The sequence below is a fragment of the Crotalus tigris genome, unplaced genomic scaffold (assembly GCF_016545835.1).
Source record: "Crotalus tigris isolate CLP2741 ecotype Arizona unplaced genomic scaffold, ASM1654583v1 scf7180000019519.529667, whole genome shotgun sequence".
In the NCBI taxonomy this organism is placed as follows: domain Eukaryota; kingdom Metazoa; phylum Chordata; class Lepidosauria; order Squamata; family Viperidae; genus Crotalus; species Crotalus tigris.
In genome coordinates this window covers 205,970-225,926 of record NW_024097577.1, presented here as the reverse complement: position 1 = coordinate 225,926, position 19,957 = coordinate 205,970, and the positions used below count along the sequence as shown (strand labels likewise).

General features: G+C 31.9%; 1 long non-coding RNA gene across 7 annotated transcripts in view; it reads right to left on the bottom strand.

The window, feature by feature from the left end:
• LOC120316924 overlaps positions 1–19,957 on the bottom strand; it is a 106,750-nt gene that overhangs the window by 27,467 nt on the left and 59,326 nt on the right. The window contains exon 5 of one of the 7 annotated variants that reach the window (XR_005559091.1): positions 11,932–12,140. The exons of the other annotated variants lie outside the window; for them this stretch is intronic. This is a non-coding gene — a long non-coding RNA (uncharacterized LOC120316924). The remainder of the gene's footprint in view (positions 1–11,931; positions 12,141–19,957) is intronic. 7 annotated transcript variants of the gene reach the window in all.

The following is a 19,957-nucleotide window of genomic DNA, read 5'->3' as shown; positions in this document are numbered from 1 at the left end:
TCATAAAGCCGACATATCCAAGCTTTCATTAAAAAGGCCTTGGGATGTGACTTGAATAACAATGCGTCTCAGTTAATTAGTATTTTCAGTTCAGCATATTCACTTTTAGACATATTGCTGTTTGCACATAGTAATTTAGGTAAACAGATCCCTTCCACAGCTGCATCAATTAACACTGCTAATCAAAACTGAATTCAGGTAATTAGGCACATTTATGCGAAAGTCTGCAATTTGGGAGGAAAGCTAGATTCTATAGTAATAGTTCACAAAGTAGAAATATCTTTTTGCAAATAAAATGTAGAACAAAGGTAATTTAGCCAAAATGTAAATGAACTGCAGATTCAGAAAAAGTATATAAATTATGTATTAACAATTATTTGGCCTATATTCTCAGAAATTTTATGAATTTTAATATAATTATTCACAGTGTTGAGATTCACATAAGAACAAAGATGTTCTTATTAAAAAGTAGAACACTCAAGGTTAATGTACCTACAATAAATAAAATATCCTATTTCATCGAGTCATCCCACGCAGTCAAGTAGGAAGGATGTGTTGTGAATTTAGACTGTCGTGTTCTAGGAAGAAAGACTTTTCTGTTACTGTCCCCACCCTATGGAACATCTTGCCACAGAGCCAAGGCACACACTTTTCTGGCTTTCTGGAAGAGGGTTAAGATGTAACTCTGCTGAACATCTGCAGGGCTTAGGATAGACCAAAACATGCTTCCCCTCAATGCCAGTCCAATACCTTAACAACTATACCACTCCATATTCTTCCCTTATATAATTTTCCCTTAATCAAAATTTATGTTTCCATGCATTAACAAAGAGAGCAATAAGATTCAAGATCTGGAAGGAAATAAAAACCAACCAGTTTTGGAAGATTCTCAGAAGTAAATTGAGTAAAAATACAAAGAAAGACAAAGTCTCCTTTTTCATTATTATTTTACCTTCCTTAAGAAACTAAGAAGTATTACAAAATTGCAATTACACCTTTAACTGTGCAATTGGACCAGCAGCTCAAGTCATTAAGTGAAGCAGTCACTAAATGAAACCTGACTGTGCTTATGATCTTACTTCATTTTCCTTTGCTTTACAGACCTGCAAAGATTGCAAATGTGAGGATTAGTCACAAAGTTACTTTTTTACCATTGTCATAATTGCAAATGGTTGCTAAATGAGGCAGTCACTAAATAAGGACTATCTGCAATGAAAAAGGAAAGCACTGTAGAAGTATTGTGACTGATTTCCTCTTAACTCAACTGCATGGAAACTTATTATAAGCTCTTTTAGACAGACCAGATCAAGAAATCAATTCCTCAGAAAGGTTAAAAGTACTTTTATTTATTTTATTATCTACTATTTGACAATAATAACCAAGTCACATTGTGATTTACTTCCATTCTTTTCTTATACTCCATTGAATTAAAAGGGTACTAACCTGCTGCTTCCAAATATTATCTCATTTCTCCTGATTTAAAAGATATTTTAGCCTCTTTATCTAAGCAACACTTCTTACTTCTTCCATCAAATTGATCTTCCTTATGCTCTACACTTGTGGTACAGTCCAAATGCTACTGAATCTAAATAGCACCCCAATCATACCTTGGATAAATTCACTTCAGAAACGTACATTTGGACAATTATAAAAATTGAAGATAAGACAAAAAAAAAGGCTAGTAGAAGTCATGATGGTTAGATACTTCACTAGATACTATGACTGAAATCATGAGCATAGATTTATAAATATTGCAAGAAAAGCCTGATTAACTGTTGTCCCTTGAATTCAAAGATTGGAAGCGACTGAACAACAACTTACCTCAATCTCTTATAATGAGAGCACACCCATTTACAGTGCAATACTGACTGAATCTTCTTGCCAATGGTTTCAGCAACCATTGTCAACTAGCCAATTTGTCACCTAGCCTTCTTTAAATATTCTTATCAACACTACAAGAAATAAATAATGACCTTATGCTGTATCATTATTATAATCAAAGCTAAGTAGTTCACAATTCCTGCTGACAATTTTATTTATTCCTTAATTATTCCACCTTCCTCTAGGCAGCTCAGGGCAGGTGCATTAGTTTTTGCTTTGCAATAAATAACAAAATAGATTTTATCACCCCAAGCCAGGATAAAGAGTTGGCTGAGACTCCAGCAAGATCACCAAGAAAAACAACCTATTAGAATGAGTACTTGAACTTGTCTCTGAGGTTCTTCCTGACATTCTTGTCATACTTTCTACCAGTGCTTTTTTTGTTAAAAAAAAAAAAAAAAGATGCCAGAACTCACACGTCATACAACCCGCCTTGCCTACCCTACAAGGTTCCATCCAAAAAAGGTGCTGGAACTCTGTTCTGGGCGTTCTATGACAAAAAAAGCCCTGCTTTCTACGTGTCAGGGATGGCACTGTTATTACTGTTATTTTGTTTTGTTATTGTCATAATCTGCATTATTGCATTTAAACCAATGAGGTTACAGAATAAAGTAAATAAAAAATGTATATTTATTTCAACTCAAAGAAGTGATTTTGGTCAGCATACATAGATTAATATCACAGTTAATAGTATATAACATATACTATCATGATTAAAACAATTCCCAAAACAAAAAGCCACATCAGCAGCAGCATTCACCTAACCTCCCAGCCCAAATGTCCAGGACAATAGGGAGAAATGCTAACAGAGTGGGAGCTATCTAGATGTCTGGGGAGGGTGCAGCCATGGAGAAGGCATAGTTTGAAGGCATAGTCTGATGTGCATCTTTAATTATTCCACTTTTATTTATATAAGTATAAACTACCCTAATTCTTAGGTTAAACAACTAACATTTTATACATAATGATGTATTGTAATTGCATGTTTTTCTAATCCTGCTACAACTTTGTGGCAAGCTTGTTAGTAATTCACTTATCTTTTCATCTCATAGAAAAGTAATGTCTTCAATGATAAAATATGCTTAATATTTCCATTCAGGAATACTTATACAGTATCTTGCTGGAAAAAAATACCCCCATGTGTTACAGACATATAGTAGCTTAACTGCTTGGTATTAACGCCTCATAATGTAGGATTAACTCTATTTAACCAAAATTGTAACTAAGGCATGGAATGTTGTATTAAAAATTTTCACATTTCTAACTCCATCGTAATTTTCACTACACGTGAAAATAAATTTAAGGACAGAATTATCTTCAGCCTTTTATGCACAAGATTTTACAATATTTCCACATGATATTATAAAGTTTATATAAGAAAAAGCAGTGCACTTTTTCCTGAGGATACCTAAACTTAAGTAGAGTGATTCTGATATCAATGCACCTCACCAAAGTCATCTACTTACTATGGAAATGAAAAGGGAACAGACTAGTACTAAATATAAATATTTCTATTAAATTATATCATAATAGGAAAACAGCTCTACTTAAGTGTAGCTTATTGGTTTACAATGATCAGCAGGCAAAAATAGGGTATAAGAGATAACAATACAGAATGTCATCAGGGGAGTAAAAAAAAATCAACATGGTCCCACAATTGTGCAATTATAGCCCCATCACTTTTTTGTGTTGCCAGAAAGTGGGAAAGCTTCAATCACATGACTGCAGTGGCCGTTTTGAATTTTTAAACATTTACATCCACACACCCTGGAAAGGTAGAAAATAAGTTCAGCAAAGAAGGAATAACTACTCAAACTTATGGCTAAATATTTAGAAAAAAACACACTAATCAAACAATTTCTGATTTCAACTTTCCATTTATGATTCATTATAATAAAATTTATATAATGGAATGGATAGAGATAAATGGAATGGAATTTTTAGCACACTGAGTTATATTCATGTTTAATTAGTCCAACAATGAGAAAAAAAGCTGGAGTAGGAACCTGTCAGTGACAAATGCCTTTGTCAGATTGTAGCTAGAATTCCACAGGGAAAATTCATGAAAAGTATTATTGATCTTTTAAAGAACAAATGTTTAAAATGACTGTGCTATCCTTGGCAAATTCCTGTTCTTATAATAAATCAATATAAGCTTGAATTGATTTCTTTGTAAACAGCATGTCATTTTTTGTCATTAGCTGCACATAATCTGTATTTATTATTCTTTTACTTTACAAATTCTTATTCTTTTTCTTAAACTGTTCCTCTGAAAATTTTAAAGGAAATATTTTGAGAATATTATCATTTATGCACCTTAATGATGGTATATATCCCCCAATGTTCCTTTACAAACTGAATGGGCTGTTTTCTTTTCTGAATAAACAACCATGATTTACACACTAGAGAAACCTTAGATGTTTCATCCTCCCCTCAGACCTAGAATTCTCCTTTTTTATCTTCTTTTTATAAGTATAAAATTTGACTTTTGGCAATAATAGAACAATAGTTTTTCCAGAAAAGGAAATATTTAAATAAATAATTTATCTGTTTATTTAAATAAATCAAGCAATCTGGCCAATCACATGAATCTTGTCAACCAATCATGAATGTCCAATGGAATTGCACAAAACGTATAGTTCCCTTAAAATGCAAGGCGGCTTCTGTAAAGTAGAACAGAGTGAACATTCCTGCTTCAGATGACCCTGATTTGTGGTGGTAGAACTGAGTCATGCAACAAAATAAAAGCATTATTTAGTCTAAAAATAGTAATTTGTTTGTTTGTTTACAGGGCTTGTCGGCCATGCCAGCCAATATTCCTTTTTTTTCTTATTTGGAAAGCCTAGTGCTATCCAAATTTAGACACTTAAAACACCAACACGATTTCAAGCATTTTAACTTCACTTGAGTTCTGATTTTGGGATAAGATTTGAATGTCAGGCTAAATGATAATTCAATTATGGAATTACCTATCAATATTTTCCTATGATATACCCAGGGCGTTTTTTTGTTATAGAACGTCCAGAACAGAGTTCCGGCACCTTTTTTGGATGGAACCTTGTAGGGTAGGCAAGGCGGGTTGTATGACGTGTGTGAGTTCTGGCACCTTTTTTTTTTTTTTTTTTTTTACAAAAAAAGCACTGGATATACCACACTATAGAAGTTATGAAACAGCTGCCAAACCTTTAGTATACTTTACTAAGGAATTATCTTTTTTCAGGAAATAACAAATTTATGTTCATTTTAGTATTCTTCTGTCCTCCCTTTGAAATTGGCCAGGTCAGGAAACATATTCTACAAATACTATTGGAATTCTATTTTATTACTGTAGTAATACAGTAATAGAATTTTGAAAGCCTAACAGTTCTCCCCCATCTCTTATATGAAAAGAATAAAGCAGGGAAATCTTGAGTTTCTTTCTTCCTCTTTTTCAGACCTAGGCTAATATTTACATCATGTTTATGTATACATTGAGGTTTTTCTCTGTATTAATCTACTCCTTTGCGACATACAATTCTATCAAACCATGGTATTCTCAAAGCTACCTGCAAGGGATAGAATATGGAAATATGTCTTTCAGTGGTTCCAGTTGCATCTAATTATAGGGGATAGAATGATATGAGCCCTTATTTACTGCAATGTGGGGTGCTCTATTACTTTTTCATCTTTCCTATCTTATATAATATCTATATGATATTTATTTGCTTAATTATATCAATTTTTATGGCTGCCCATCTCAAATGTATAATTTTGAATAATTAACAGAAGCTAAAAGCACCACATAAAAGCACATAAGATTAATACATACATAATTTGCATACATAATTACATAACACATACATAATAAGCAGGCAAGGTGAAAACTAAAACAACCACCAAATAAATCAGTACAAGTGTTGTACTTACTCTGTCACATATCTGGATCCCCAAGCTTATAGTGATACAAACTTGCCTTAAAAGCCTTGTGGAAAGCCAGCAGGATTGGGCTAATGCAGGCATAGGCAACCTTGGCTCTTTTATGACTAGTGGACTTCAGCTTCCAGAATTCCTGAGCCAGATGGCTCAGCTTGGAAACCTCTCCCTTCCCCTCAGCATGGCTGGCTCAGGAATTCTGGGAGTTGAAGTCCACGAGTCATAAAAGAGACAAAGTTGCCTACCCCTGGGCTAATGTAATCTACAGGGGATTGTGCTCCAAAAAGTAGGTGCCACAAGAGAAAGACTCTTTTCCTAGGTTTTGCCAAATGACACTAACTGATAGATGGGACCTGTAGTATGGCTCTCCTGAACCTAATGGGACAGGTAGACAAAATCAGCCGTCTGCCAAGAATTACCATTCCTTACCATAATTACCAGCATATTAAACTGAACCCAGAAGTATACTGGCAACCTATGTAGCTTTTTGAGCACAAGTGTATTATGTGCTGATTGAGGAATCACATAACTAACTGCCTAACTGCTGCCCAGGTAAAGCATTCTGCAGTTTGGGAGATAATTAAGGTGTGAGTAACTGTAAGCCCAGCCTCCCACTCCAGAAATAGATGTAAATGGAGTATGATATGAAGTTGTACAACAGCCCTCCTATGATTAACACCTGCTCCTCAAACAGGAGCCATGAGTCCAGAGAACCTGCAAACTGTGCAATACATCTGCTTGGTACTGTAACCCCAGCTAGAAATAAAGGTGGAAAATTCCTGGTGGCTCCTAATATGCAGAGCTACTCAGTCTTGTTCAGGTTAAGTTGAAGCCTGTTCTTCCTATTCAAACTCCCCCAGACTCCATACACTAAAACAGAACCTGCATGCAATCATTTTATTGATCAGGAGCAGAGATATAAAGTTGGGTACCATCAATATACTGAAATTGCTGGGAGACTCTAGCTGTCAATTTGGATTAGATGCCATCTACATGATTAAATGAAAAATGTATCCCTCACGTAAGTTAATAGAACTATACTGCCCCTCAATTCATATGATTTTTTTTCTTTTTACATTCTTATAATCTGCCACTATACATATGTTTCTCATTAGCATTTACTTGTTAATTTAATATTCCTCTTTTCTTTTAGAAAATCAAGGCAATATTTATGCTGCTCTGTCCTCCTAATTTTCATAGCAGCAATTCTATGAGGCAGGTTGGGCACTGATAGAGTAATTGGCTCAAAGTTATCTAGTGGCTGATTAGAACCTGGGTCTACCCTGATGCTAGTCCAACACCTTCAATATTATGCCACATTGGCTGTCAATCATAATATTTTAATCAATGCATAGTACTTTTAGAAAAATGTTATAAAAATGGAAAGTAAATAAACAATGTTGTAAACTTTTAGAAGTCAAGTTTTATAGTACAAATCTATAAGCTGAAGACAGTATGCATGAGAGGATACAAGAGGATAATCATGCTAGGTAGGATATGCAGGAAATTATCAAAGTGCAATGATACTTCCATACAGTTTTGAGTACAATGTATACATGGTTAAAACTGTTAGAGTATATACACAAAGAAATATATAATTTTCTAACTTAGATGTAATTTCTTAAGATTTTTAAAATAAAAAGTGAATATTTGGGAAAAACATGGTTATAAATTAGGAATAGGTAAAAAAAAGCATATCAATAGTCTTACTCATGTTCACTCAGAAATAAGCTTTCAGAATTCAGTGAATTTTATTTCAAGAAAATAAACACAAGCAGTACAGTTTAATTAACCAGGAATCTAATTATTTGGATTAATTGTGGAACCTATGCTCTTCTGCATTTCCACAAGTCATTGGATTCAATATTGCTACTTTTCAGAGCAATAGTTTTGTTCTCATGTTAAAATATGATGCTAATATAAACTTCAAAGAATGCATTTTTCTTACTTCAGTATCCTGATATCAATATCCTGAAATCCCCACCAATGCAATTTAACCACTTTTACAGCAAGTTAGTTTCCTACCTCTGTCATATTTTATGGAATCCTGTAAGAAGATTTTTTTTTCTCCTGAGAGGATATTTTAAGAGTGAATGGAAGGACTAGGTAGAAAATAGCTGCCACTCAGGCTGTTTAACATTTACAGGACAATACCAAGTACTGCTCTACCTTGGCAAAAAGTAGGAATTCAATTTTGATGAAAGAAAGAAATAAATTGGAAAGGGCAGAAGACTGCATATTTATTACTATTTTAATAGCATTAATATGTTTTAAACGATAGAAACTAAGCATTCAGTGAAGTTAACACCGATATTAAAGTTGGCTCACAACTGCTACTTCTAACTTTTAAAATGGGGATTTTTGTTTTGTAATATATATAAAGAGCAGAATTTTCTGTGTTTCATCAATGAAAAAAATACTTGTACAGTTGAACTGGACAGGCCTATTTCATGGATCTATAAATATCTTCCTCCAATTTATTTTACTGACTGAAATGCATCTTCAGCTGAAAGTGGAAGAGTCAGTCTACAGACATTAAAGTTATTGTGATCAAATTATTGTCTTGTTTGAAAAAAAATTAACAATTTTTATACATGATAAAATGAAGTTTCAATTAGTGGAGTTTTTTATCTAGCTTTCTTCTGATTTGTTTCTTATTTTCTATTGTAAGTGCTCTTATACACTGCTTTTCTATCAATCCAAAAACACAAGTTAAACTGTGGCTTACTACAGTACTTAATGTTTCACTCTATTATATAAAAATGCTGTTTTGCTATGAGCAAGAAAAGGTTTATTCTGAAGTGATCCAATTCAACAAACATCTTCTATAATTTTATTTAAAAACTTCCTCCTTGTAGACTTAATGATGAATTTGTTATTCCAAATTACACACAGTAATAAGTCAACATAACGTTTCATTTGTTAGCTGTGTACTAGATTTTTTTTAAAAAAAAAGTAATAAAGAAATAATTAAAGCACTTCAACATTTAAAACTGTACAATGAATAAAGCTGATTAATTCAGGAGCGGTTTATCAGTAATACTTCAGCATGTTGCACAGGTAGTAATTAGAGATTTAGAGATTATGAGAATTTCTATACCAAACACAGAGTATTCCTGAAAAAAAATCTATTGTATACAATGGCAACTTGTTTTAGTTAAACTTGAAATAATTTTGAAATATTTTAATATTTTGAAAAAGCATTAGATTTGAAAAAAAATGTGGAATAATAATAATACAGAAAATACTGGCCTTTTTAAAGTAAAGTACAGCAAAAATCTAGTCAGTGAGTTTCACACACAACATGATCACCTCCTTGTATCTTTAACGTCCTTTTTACTTTAAATTGAAAACTAGGAACATGGACATGAATTCGTGTTCAAGACATTATAAAATCCATCTAAGAATAATTCCAAAGTTAATAAATAATAAGATAGTTCTGACTGATGGTGAACCTTTGATAAATTAAACTAAATATATAAATATTATAATATATAAATATTATAGTGATATTTCTGCAAAACAAAAGATAAAGTCCTTCATATAAGATAATTCTTCCTATTAAAAATGTAAAGTGCTAAAATGTCATATTGTCAATACCTCAAAACCTCAAAATTTTACATCATAATCAAAATTATACAAGTATAATATAAAAATTATTAGACCTCTTCCTAGCCTTTATATATAAATAACAAAAATCAATGCACACATATGAGTATCAGTGAAATCTTATATATGCTTTGTTTGTTTAAGTCCTCTGAATTCAATTGTATTTCTTCATGTAAATATAAAACTACATTTAAACTGAGACATAGTTCTTTTCATGCTACATTTTGATATCATGTAATAGCTTCAGAGACTGATATTAAAATAAAAATATTTTCTTTTTTAGGCTATCAATGACCAATAACACAAGAACATAGACTAACAATAACACTCTTCATTTTACCTATTTTTAATTGTTTCGGCCACAGTTCTGAAATTCCTTTGCAGGTAACTTTTCCCACCGAATTCTAGAAAGTAATTTTGGTGTTTAAAGTAACACAGCTCAGACTGTGCCATAGTCCCTTGTATTATACTATCTTCTTACTGATATAAAGAAGAAAAAATTAAAATATCTTTAAAAACTTTATCATAAACATTTGTTTCTTGTATCTAAAAATTATACTGAGCTCATTTCTTTAGAATTGGGTTTTAATTTCTGGAAGCTTAATCAAAGGTTCATCAAACTTTAATCAAACAAAAATTGCACATTGTGTCATTTGGGGAACATTTATTATATTATTATTACAATGCCAAATAATATATTGCTAATCTGATAATCTCTATATTAGCACATTCGCTGTTAACATATTCCTAAAAGTTATTACTTCCTCTCAAACTATTACAAGGAGTTCACTGCCACTACCCCCAAAATAGTGCTATTAAAAGTCAAAAACATTTGCTGTGACACTATTATTTATTTATTTAAAACATTTATATAGCCTCCCGTCTTATATTGAACCATGTACAGCTCCCTATTAACAATTAAAACAGTATCAATAATAAAAAAAATAATACATAAACGTATTAAAACCATAAACATTAAAAAACCTGACACAAAAGTTAAACTTCCAATATACAATCCCTCATAAAATCCTACTACCCACCTCCCGTTTTAATATTCCTTTTGTAATCCATACAGTTACTAGGTTTTCCAGCTGAATTTTAAAAACACATTAAATTTCAATTACTTGAAATATTATGGGAGTGCTGATTAAAGCAACAATATACTTATTCTAGCTACTTATGTTTTTCCTTCTATTTGAAACTAATCTGTTTTCCCTTATTCTATTTTTATAATTCTTTGTTCCAGACAGAACAAAGTATTGATTTGCTTAAACTAACGCCAAACAATAAAAATGTCAAGGAAGGTTAAAATTATTGTCTAATGATGATATGAAAGAATATTATAAAAAGGCTGAGAAAAGGCAAACTGCTGGCACCACTTTTAATTATTTTCTTTATACATTTGATCAAACAATCTAAAATTATCTAATTGAATTTTACTTAAGATGTTTTTATATTTTAATTTTTAAAATACTGAATGGGCTGTGTTTATATTCAATAGCAACTTCAATTTTTTACTGCAAACAGAGTAAAAAAGGATATAAAAGAATAATTTTCAGATATATTATTTGTTATGAGAACTATCTTCCATCATACCATTACATATTTAGTTAAATTGTATCCTTATAGGTACATGTTCCATTAAATGTATAATTTAATTCTAATAATAATAATTCACAATTATCAGTCAGTCAAATCAAGATTTCTTTTTTCCACATGCTTCATTAAATCTAAGCTGCAGAAATGTATAGAATTTAAATGTTTTCCTATTAATATTTTCCATGTGCTGTTCTATAAGCCAGCTATTGTTTCCTTTGTCTTTTTTTCTACAATTCCACATTCTTTATCTTTCTCTTTGTTATATGTGGTATGGACATACACATCACTGTAAATATTCCCTGTCATATATTGGAATGGCAATATCACAGGTACTCCAGGGACAACCGTGTGAGCAAATAAAGCTTACAAAACACACACACACACACACACACACACACATACACACACACTCCAACAAAGAAAAAACCCAGTGGAGTATTTTTTTTTCACCAGTAAAAAATATAAAGATTTCAGATCAAGTAATGAGATGCCTGGATATTTCCCAAATGATCTGGGGAATTTAGAGTCAGGATTGTAAATCAGATATTGTTAGAAACTTCTATAACCATAGTCAAGTGCCTAAATATACATACCAGAGAACATCCCTCAGCATACTACAAATAGGCACCGACTATATTTTCATGTTTATTTTATGTTACTTTTTTTCCATGACACATTCTAAGAAAATGTGGAAACCCTAGAGAATATGCTTGTAATTAGAGGGAGACAGAATAACCATGGTAACAATTACCACATTTGCAACTGTTTTTTAAAAATAATTTCACAACATAATTAACAATTGTAACTATGCAGATAGTAAACATCAAGAAAGCATCAAATACTAATGGAGTTATATCAAATGACATCTTGAAAAAGAAAGCTAAAATCTGTCTCTATATGGACAATGCAGTTCAGAAACAAAGCACATACCATTATCCATTCAGGTGCTCTACTTCTTATTCTGCCCACATAGTTCTGCAGCTCCATTAGTCCAAAAGTCGACTTTGCCCTGCTTCTGATCTTTATGGGTAACAACAGCATCACACTGTTGGCAATTTTTTTCGATTAAACTTCTCAGACACGGTAGCAACTTTGTTAATTATGATATTAGGCAGCTGGCGGGCACGATCAATCATCCACTATAAGGAAGCCAGACAACGAGACATCTAATCATTGCAACCAGAGCAGATAAATTTTGTTCCTTTCTTATACGTGTCAGAGATTCTATCCCTCCTGACCCCTGAACACTGCCATCGACTGTCAAATTTAGATTCAGCAAGCTCCCAGCTTTTCTTTATCCCTGCCTTAGATCTGAAAGTCCTGGTTATCAGGAAGACAAGCGTCACCAGCTGTCTCAGAGCAGGAAGGCAATCAGGTGAATAGTACTTATTATCTTTCATTGCTTGCTAAGGAATGACAAGATTGATTTGGGACCAACAGCATATCCATATCTCAAAAGCAGACTTCAAGTTCAAATTATGATGCATATGTAAACCTCTACTGAGAGATTTTAAGTCTAACCTTATTAATAAAACATACTTAAAAATTAGGAATTAGACAGAACCTCTTGAACATCTAGACAATTCCCATTAAATTATGACACAAGCTGTTCCATGGACCAAAAAGGTGTTCCAACTTCTATCCAGAGGTTGCCTTTCACAAATGGATTGTCTTAATTGGACCCGTTAAAGTCTTCTCTGTACGTACCTTCTGTCTTAACTAGACTGTGAATTCTTACAAATGCAACAGGCATTACAATTCTATCTGCTACATTCCTAAATGGATGTTATGTGTTAGGTAATATTTTACTATTAATCCTGAAACTGCAAAATATATTGCTTATTTGAAATAGGAAGTAAGATAGATATTGTAAGGTTCTGATGGAAAAATTATCAATAAAAATAAAATATACATTCAGTAAACCAGATGATAATTTTTAAATGTAGTTAAAATATAAAGAACAAACCATAAAAAGACTACATTAGGTTATGTTAAAATAACTAAAAGCAAAACACCTTGAATAAGCAGGATGGTTCTATAGTACAGTACATATTTTTCTTTTTGCTAATTAATATTAGCAGTTAGAGGTGTTATAAATTGACAGTGTGAAGCTCCAATTTAACATGTCAAGATTGCAACAATAATTCACATTTTTAATCAAAATATTTCTCAGTACTATATTTTTTCTTAAATAATTGTAGATTATGAGACAACCCATTTACTCAGAGTTGTCATAAAACTATTAAATTTATTATACTAATCTTGAGAATAATTAGAAGATGGGACAAGAATAAAAGAAGGAATGAAGGCAGAAAGATAAAAGAAATTCATAAAAGAAGTTCTTACATTACAAAGTAGACTAATGTTGACATAGCATACAAGTATAAAATAGCTTGCTTCATCCCTAATTAATTACCTATTGTGAAATTACTAAATATAGGAATATTTATTTAATTTTTAAAAGCATATTAAATAAATTCAGAAAAAGTAAAGGACCATATAAATTAGTATTAATTGAATTGACTTACCCCCATTATGGATAAAACTGTACCCTAACTACACCAAATAACAATGTTTATTCATGTTAAGCCCCAATGAGTTGCTGTATTTTAAGATTATACAAGACAACACTCTGCTTTCAAGAAAACATTGTTCCACGTTTATGCTATTGTAGTATTTTTTTAAATGTATTCACTCATTAATGTTTTGTCATTCATTTCTTCCCAATATTTTAACAAATTCAGTTTACATCACTGTAGTGCACACAGATAGTAGAACATATTTTACAAAAATCATTGCCACATACAGCCTATATAGAATGAAGAACTCACTGAAAACCTTTACTGCTGAAATATATGCATAATCAAATACATATGGGGAAAAATAAATGGTATCCTCAAGAAAGGGAAGATGTTTTTAACAACAGAAATCTTGAAAAAAATTACACACAGAGCCAAAAGGATGGTATTACATTTCCAATATTATGTCTCTATGACCCAAAGATGAAAAGTTAGTGCCTCAGAATTAGCATACAGTTAATTAAATAATGGCTTACTTATTATCTAAAATGTAAATAATCTGTAATTATATATTACATTCTTTCCCAATTTGTAGCCTTCCATACATATTTCAATATAGTTCCCATAATACCCAGCCAGATATTTTATTAATAGTAAACACTTTACACGAAAAGTTCTTGAGATTTTTTTTGTACAAAAAAAGACCTCCATGCATGGATGTCTAAGGGAAGGCCCAGGAAGGACAAATGATATCTGGACATAAGCGTATAAGGGCAAGAGTTGTGTCATGTATATGTCATCATCTTGGTTAAATTTTGCTTTGCTGCAGATAATTGTTCCTCTATGATCTCTACTAGAGATCTGTCAATATTGACTGCAACTTGTCCAGGCTTACAATGTGAAATATTCCTAAATTCTTACTTAGCAGGATAACCTGAGACAATCAAGCTCTCTGTCAAAATATCAGGTTGTAGTGCACTGAGAACATTGCTGTAACAAAAACTGTAGTATTCCCCACATAATACATGCTAGAATAGAATGGAACTAGTAGCTTCCTTTTAAACTTATTGCTGTCATCCTAATCCAGTCCTTTGTTTTCAGAAATCTAAAAATTGCAAGTGCAATTTGTGCATTGATTGCTTGATTTCTGTAAATTCCACAGTATCACAATTCCGTCATCACACAGTGGAACTATGCATTGATCTCTATTAAATGTAGGGTGTAAAGCCTGATAATTAATTGAAAATTCAACTTTCATTTATGATTCATGATCATCATTGTCAAATATTGAGCCAAGTACCATAAGGTTCAGTCCAATACTATTCTACATTTTTAACAATTTGGATTGCAAAATGATACCGGAAAGTTAGATGAATTGTTTGAAAACAACAGAATAACATTTTACAGAAACAAATGGGTAGTTCTGCATTTAGGAAATAGGTATAGTTTGGGGGAATGCTAGACTGGGTTATGATACTTGTAAATAAGATCTTGGAATAACAGTTATTTTCATACTGATAATGAGTTAAATATGTGATATGACTGAAAAAACCAGGTTTCATTAACAAAAATATTATTTCCAAATTATTGGAAATATCTCATAGTGAGTACTAGAAATGAAGTGCTCTGAAAAGAAATAAAAGAAATTAGGAATGCTTTGCTTTGATAAGAAAAGCATGCAAGGATATATGATGATAATACTTTCCAAATATCTAAAAGGGTGTCACAGTTGAAATTCAAGAGCTGTCGCCACTGCAGAATGAAAGAATGAAAGGCACAATAATGGATTTAAGTTATAAAAAAGCAGTGCTATTTCAGTGTTAGAAAAATTCCCAAACAGTAAAACAGTTGAAAAATGGAACCCAATTACTCTGAGAAGTGATCGGTTCCTTCACTTGATTTATTCAAGGAGAAGCTTGATAGTATTGACAGGAAAGCTTTAGTTTAAACTCCAGCACTGAGAAAATTGGATGCAGTGATATAAAAAGCCCCTTCTCACTCTGTGATTCTGTAATTCTTCTAATATGTATTTAGCAAATGACATTCAGTATGCAATACTATATACTTTTAAATACAATGTAAATTGCTTACTACCAGGTAAAGGCAGAGCCTCAAAATTCCACTAGAAAGTCCTATAAGAGAAGAAATAATCTTACAGAGGAACTGAGGGAGAGATTCCATTGGTCTGGAATTCTCAGCTGCATTAATTGCATGGAAATACTGGTTTCCCATTCAATGGGTTTCAATGGGATTGCACATTTGTTCAACATTATAGCCATGTTAGAAATTGTTCACTAATTTAATACATACATAACAAGGATAATTATCCCATATTCATTATTCATGTTACTGAAACAATATATTTAATTATATTGAATTTAGGCTTTTACTCTGAAAATATTATTTTTTTTAAAAAAATGTCCCAGTAATCAATGAATTTATATTTGCAATTTGGAGATGGATGCTTCAAAATATCTAAGGAGTGATACAGTAAATGTCAAATCACTATTTACTATAATATTCATTTACTATAATGAATATTACTAAATACTAATCCTAGACTAAAAAATATTCTGAGACAAATGCCAGTATAAGCTCATTAATCAGTATGCTATCGTACACAACTATACTAGGATCTGAAAAATTTTATCTACCTGTATCAGCACATTTGACATTTAAAACTCATATACATATGTGCATAGACACAGATACATCCACCTGCCCTCTGGTGAAACATGAATGTGCAAACCTGGACAATTACCATGCAGTAACAGTTTTTCTAAGAGCCCATTTGGTATAGAGGTTAAAGTCATCAGGCTAGAAAGCAGGAGAAAGTGAGTTCTAGTCCTGCCTCAGGCACAAAGGCAACTGGGTGACCTTAAGCCTGTCACTTTCTCTCAATCCTAGGAAGAAGGCAATGGCAAACCACTTCTGAAAAAAATTGGTAGGAAAACTGCAGGTATTTATTCAGTCTCCAATTTTCAGACACAACTGAATAGAAGAAAAAAAACCCAACCATATTTCTACTGCAGAAAATTACCAGTTTATTCTGATGATCTGCTTCAGTAAAAATGTGTGAAATATCTGTATCTATCCATTTGCTTTGTTCATAATTTTGAATTTATGGAGTTATATTGCATGTATCAGCTACATTCCTTAATCTATTCTTTTGGCATGAATGGAAAGAGACTTCCACTTGTTTACCAATCCACCACTGGATTGCATTGAAAGCATAGAAAGGAAGTGTTGGAATATAATATCAGGTTCAAGTTCTTTCTTGGCCATCAAAGGTCACTGGTAACTTTAAACCAGTAGCAGTCTCTCTGATCAAATTATCTGTTAGAGTTATTGTAATGGTGAAATCTAGAAGAGGGAAGTTTGAACTTCTTCTTTAAGAAAATAAAGGATGAAAATTTAAGAAACAAATTAAAAACACAGTTTTGGGAGAGTTTTTAGATGTGCTCAAAAGAATTGCCATAAGATTTAACTTTAACTTCATATTCATATAAGTCTTTTACTTTCACATATCAATTTATAAGATTGCAGCAAGAAGGAAGAAAAGTTCTATTGTTGATCATATTTTATAACTTATTCTACTACATGGACCATTCTGCTGCAACTACATTTATATTTTATTCGAAAGCAGAATGATGTGTCCTTGAGCTGAAGTTCTAATGCAAATCTGAAAAGAGACATCTAGAAATTTGCTATAAAATTCTGTTCCCAGCCCTTCAAGAAACCTTCAAAGCTGGATTCTTTCTAACAGATTATAAAACTGTACTACTGCCATTTTTTAAAAAAAAGAAATGTTGGCTTCAGTGCAAATAAAGTACACTATTGCCAATCTTCATATTTATTTGAAGCTGATGACTATCTTACGTCTGTATAAATTACATGGAATAATAGTATCAGTAACTGCAATAAATTCTAATTACAGAAGAAAAAGGTCAGAATAAAGTGAATACAAACACTCAGATAACCAATTCTTTATTATAAACTTTATAATTTAATAAACTGGATACTCCCTACTCCACTAAGCTACAATGCTAAAATTATTAAGAACTTTCTTACATATAAATCTAATTGGTTTAAACACTCCAACAGTGCCCAAAACAAATGTATATGTCTATTGTGCATACATGTACTGAAAAAAGATGCAAATGAAACCAATACATATTTTGGTAATAGTATATCAAATCTGTGCAATTAATTGTATATTTTAAGAAATGTTTCCTGTTCTCACGTAAACGTTTGGTTCCTGTAAAATGTTTATTTGCAACAAACTTACATTTTTTAGTCATCTTGTATATTTTTAAACTGCATACATACCAAATGATTACTGTTGTGAGATAAAGCAGAATAAATAAAATTGATGAATTCATATGAAAAAATAAAGCTAAAATAAAGTGTGAGGAAAGAGAATGCATTAAGATGAAAGATGAAACAGAAGCAATACACTGGAAAGATCAAAGAGCTCCATCAATTCATTCTGAGTGTCAAAACCCAGCTGAGCTTCAGAGCCCTGCACACATAATAAGGAAGGCTGACTAAAATATAAGGATTAAACAGATGAGCAGTCTCCTGTGGATGTACGGCAGAAATCCTGCTGAGCCACTTGTAAAGACACTTTGGAATGGTACACCTGCTATTCTACAGGAAACCTACAGGAAACCCATCTGGAAAGAAAAATAGCTACTCATGCAGTAAAGACCTGCTTTCACAAAAAGTGTCCCAAACGTATATATTTTCTTTTGAAACGAAATGGTAAATTACAGAAAACTTCTGTTTAATGATGCAATATTTTTGTCCCTTAAATCCAATTTCACAATTTTTTAGTAAAAAATAAAAATACAAAAGTATTATCATTGTGCCTTAGGAACTATCCATGTATTAACATTTTTCATCATAGCATACCTGCCAGTATTTCAGTAATAATATCATTGGGTAACTGTATACATTTGACCCATCTCAATTTTGTTGCAATATCCAAGTCAGTCTTTCAGGGTATTATTGCTCTGAACATTCATATTGACTTTAGTCTGTGTGATTGTAAGTTGATTTTTTTTAAAAAAAAAAGCTTTAATCAATAGATGATATGGTATTAGTGATCATGGAAAAATAGAATTTTCTACAAACACACACACACATATTCCTCTGCCAGCGTGCTCCTCTTGATAAGATGTTTATAGGAGGAAGATTCCACTATGTTCAATAGGAATTATCCCTCTAAAACAATGGAAATCATAAGTTAATCATAAACTCTGGATGATTTCAGAGATTGGCTTAGATCTCAATGTATAAAACCACTGAAACTTACAAAACTTTAATCAATGTAATTAAGATGATGGTTTCAGTGAGACTTCTGTAAATCTGAATCAGAATTCCAGGTGTAATTTAGCAGATTGTTTTTCAAGAGATATCTTCACAATATATGCTGTGTTTTTAAAGATGCCTGCCAAATATTAAGGGATTATTTTTTTTAACAACCCTACATTTTAAAAGTCATTTGTTACACAATCCTCTCTCCACACAAATACAATCTTTCAGAAAACTGTAAATATTTATACAGAGATCAAAAATGTCTATTGTTTGCTTTTTTAAAAAAAATAAGAATTTAACAAGCAATAATTCCAAAACCTCTTCACTTATTTCTATTCTTTTTCTCAGGACATCTCTGTATGCTATCCCTTTCCAATTTTTAAAAGAAATAAAATTACACTATATGTATTGACTGGAAGTACAATGTCAAGTGAAACTCAGGAACTAAATTGAATTGGCTAGCATTTATTCTGAACTGTTTTGTTTTAAAACCATGAACTAAGCTGCAACCAATCTTGTGGTTTCTAATGTGCTATTCCTTTGTCCCTAACACTTAGATTGTTTAATAAAGATATACCTGTATTTAGGTGCTACACTGTATTGCAAGCCAGTATATAGTATAGTGTAGTGTAGAGTAGTGTAATGTACTGTAGTAGCGTAGCGTAGCATGGCAATGTAATGTTAATTATAAGAATAGAATAGAAAGAATAGAATAGAGGAGAGGAGAGGAGCGTAGCGTAGCGTAGTGTAGCATAGTAATGTAATGTAATGTAATGTAATGTTATAATATAATAATAATAATAATAATAATAATAATAATAATAATAATAATAGTTGTTATGGTTCTGGCTAATGAAACACTTCAAAGAACTTCCAGGCATTCATTTTCCTAAAAGACATTTACTATGTTATAAAATGTTGGCACGGCATAATGAAGGTATGCTAAGATCTAAATTCTCTTTCCCTGAGCAATTAAATTATCAGCATGTTCCCTCCCTAAATTAGCTGTCATATATCACGTTATCCAATTAGTGTGAAGGTCAAAAGTTCCCTTCCTCTCTCTTTCCCAGGCTTTTCCCTCCTCCCTCTTCTGCTCTGCATTAACTCTAAAAATACCA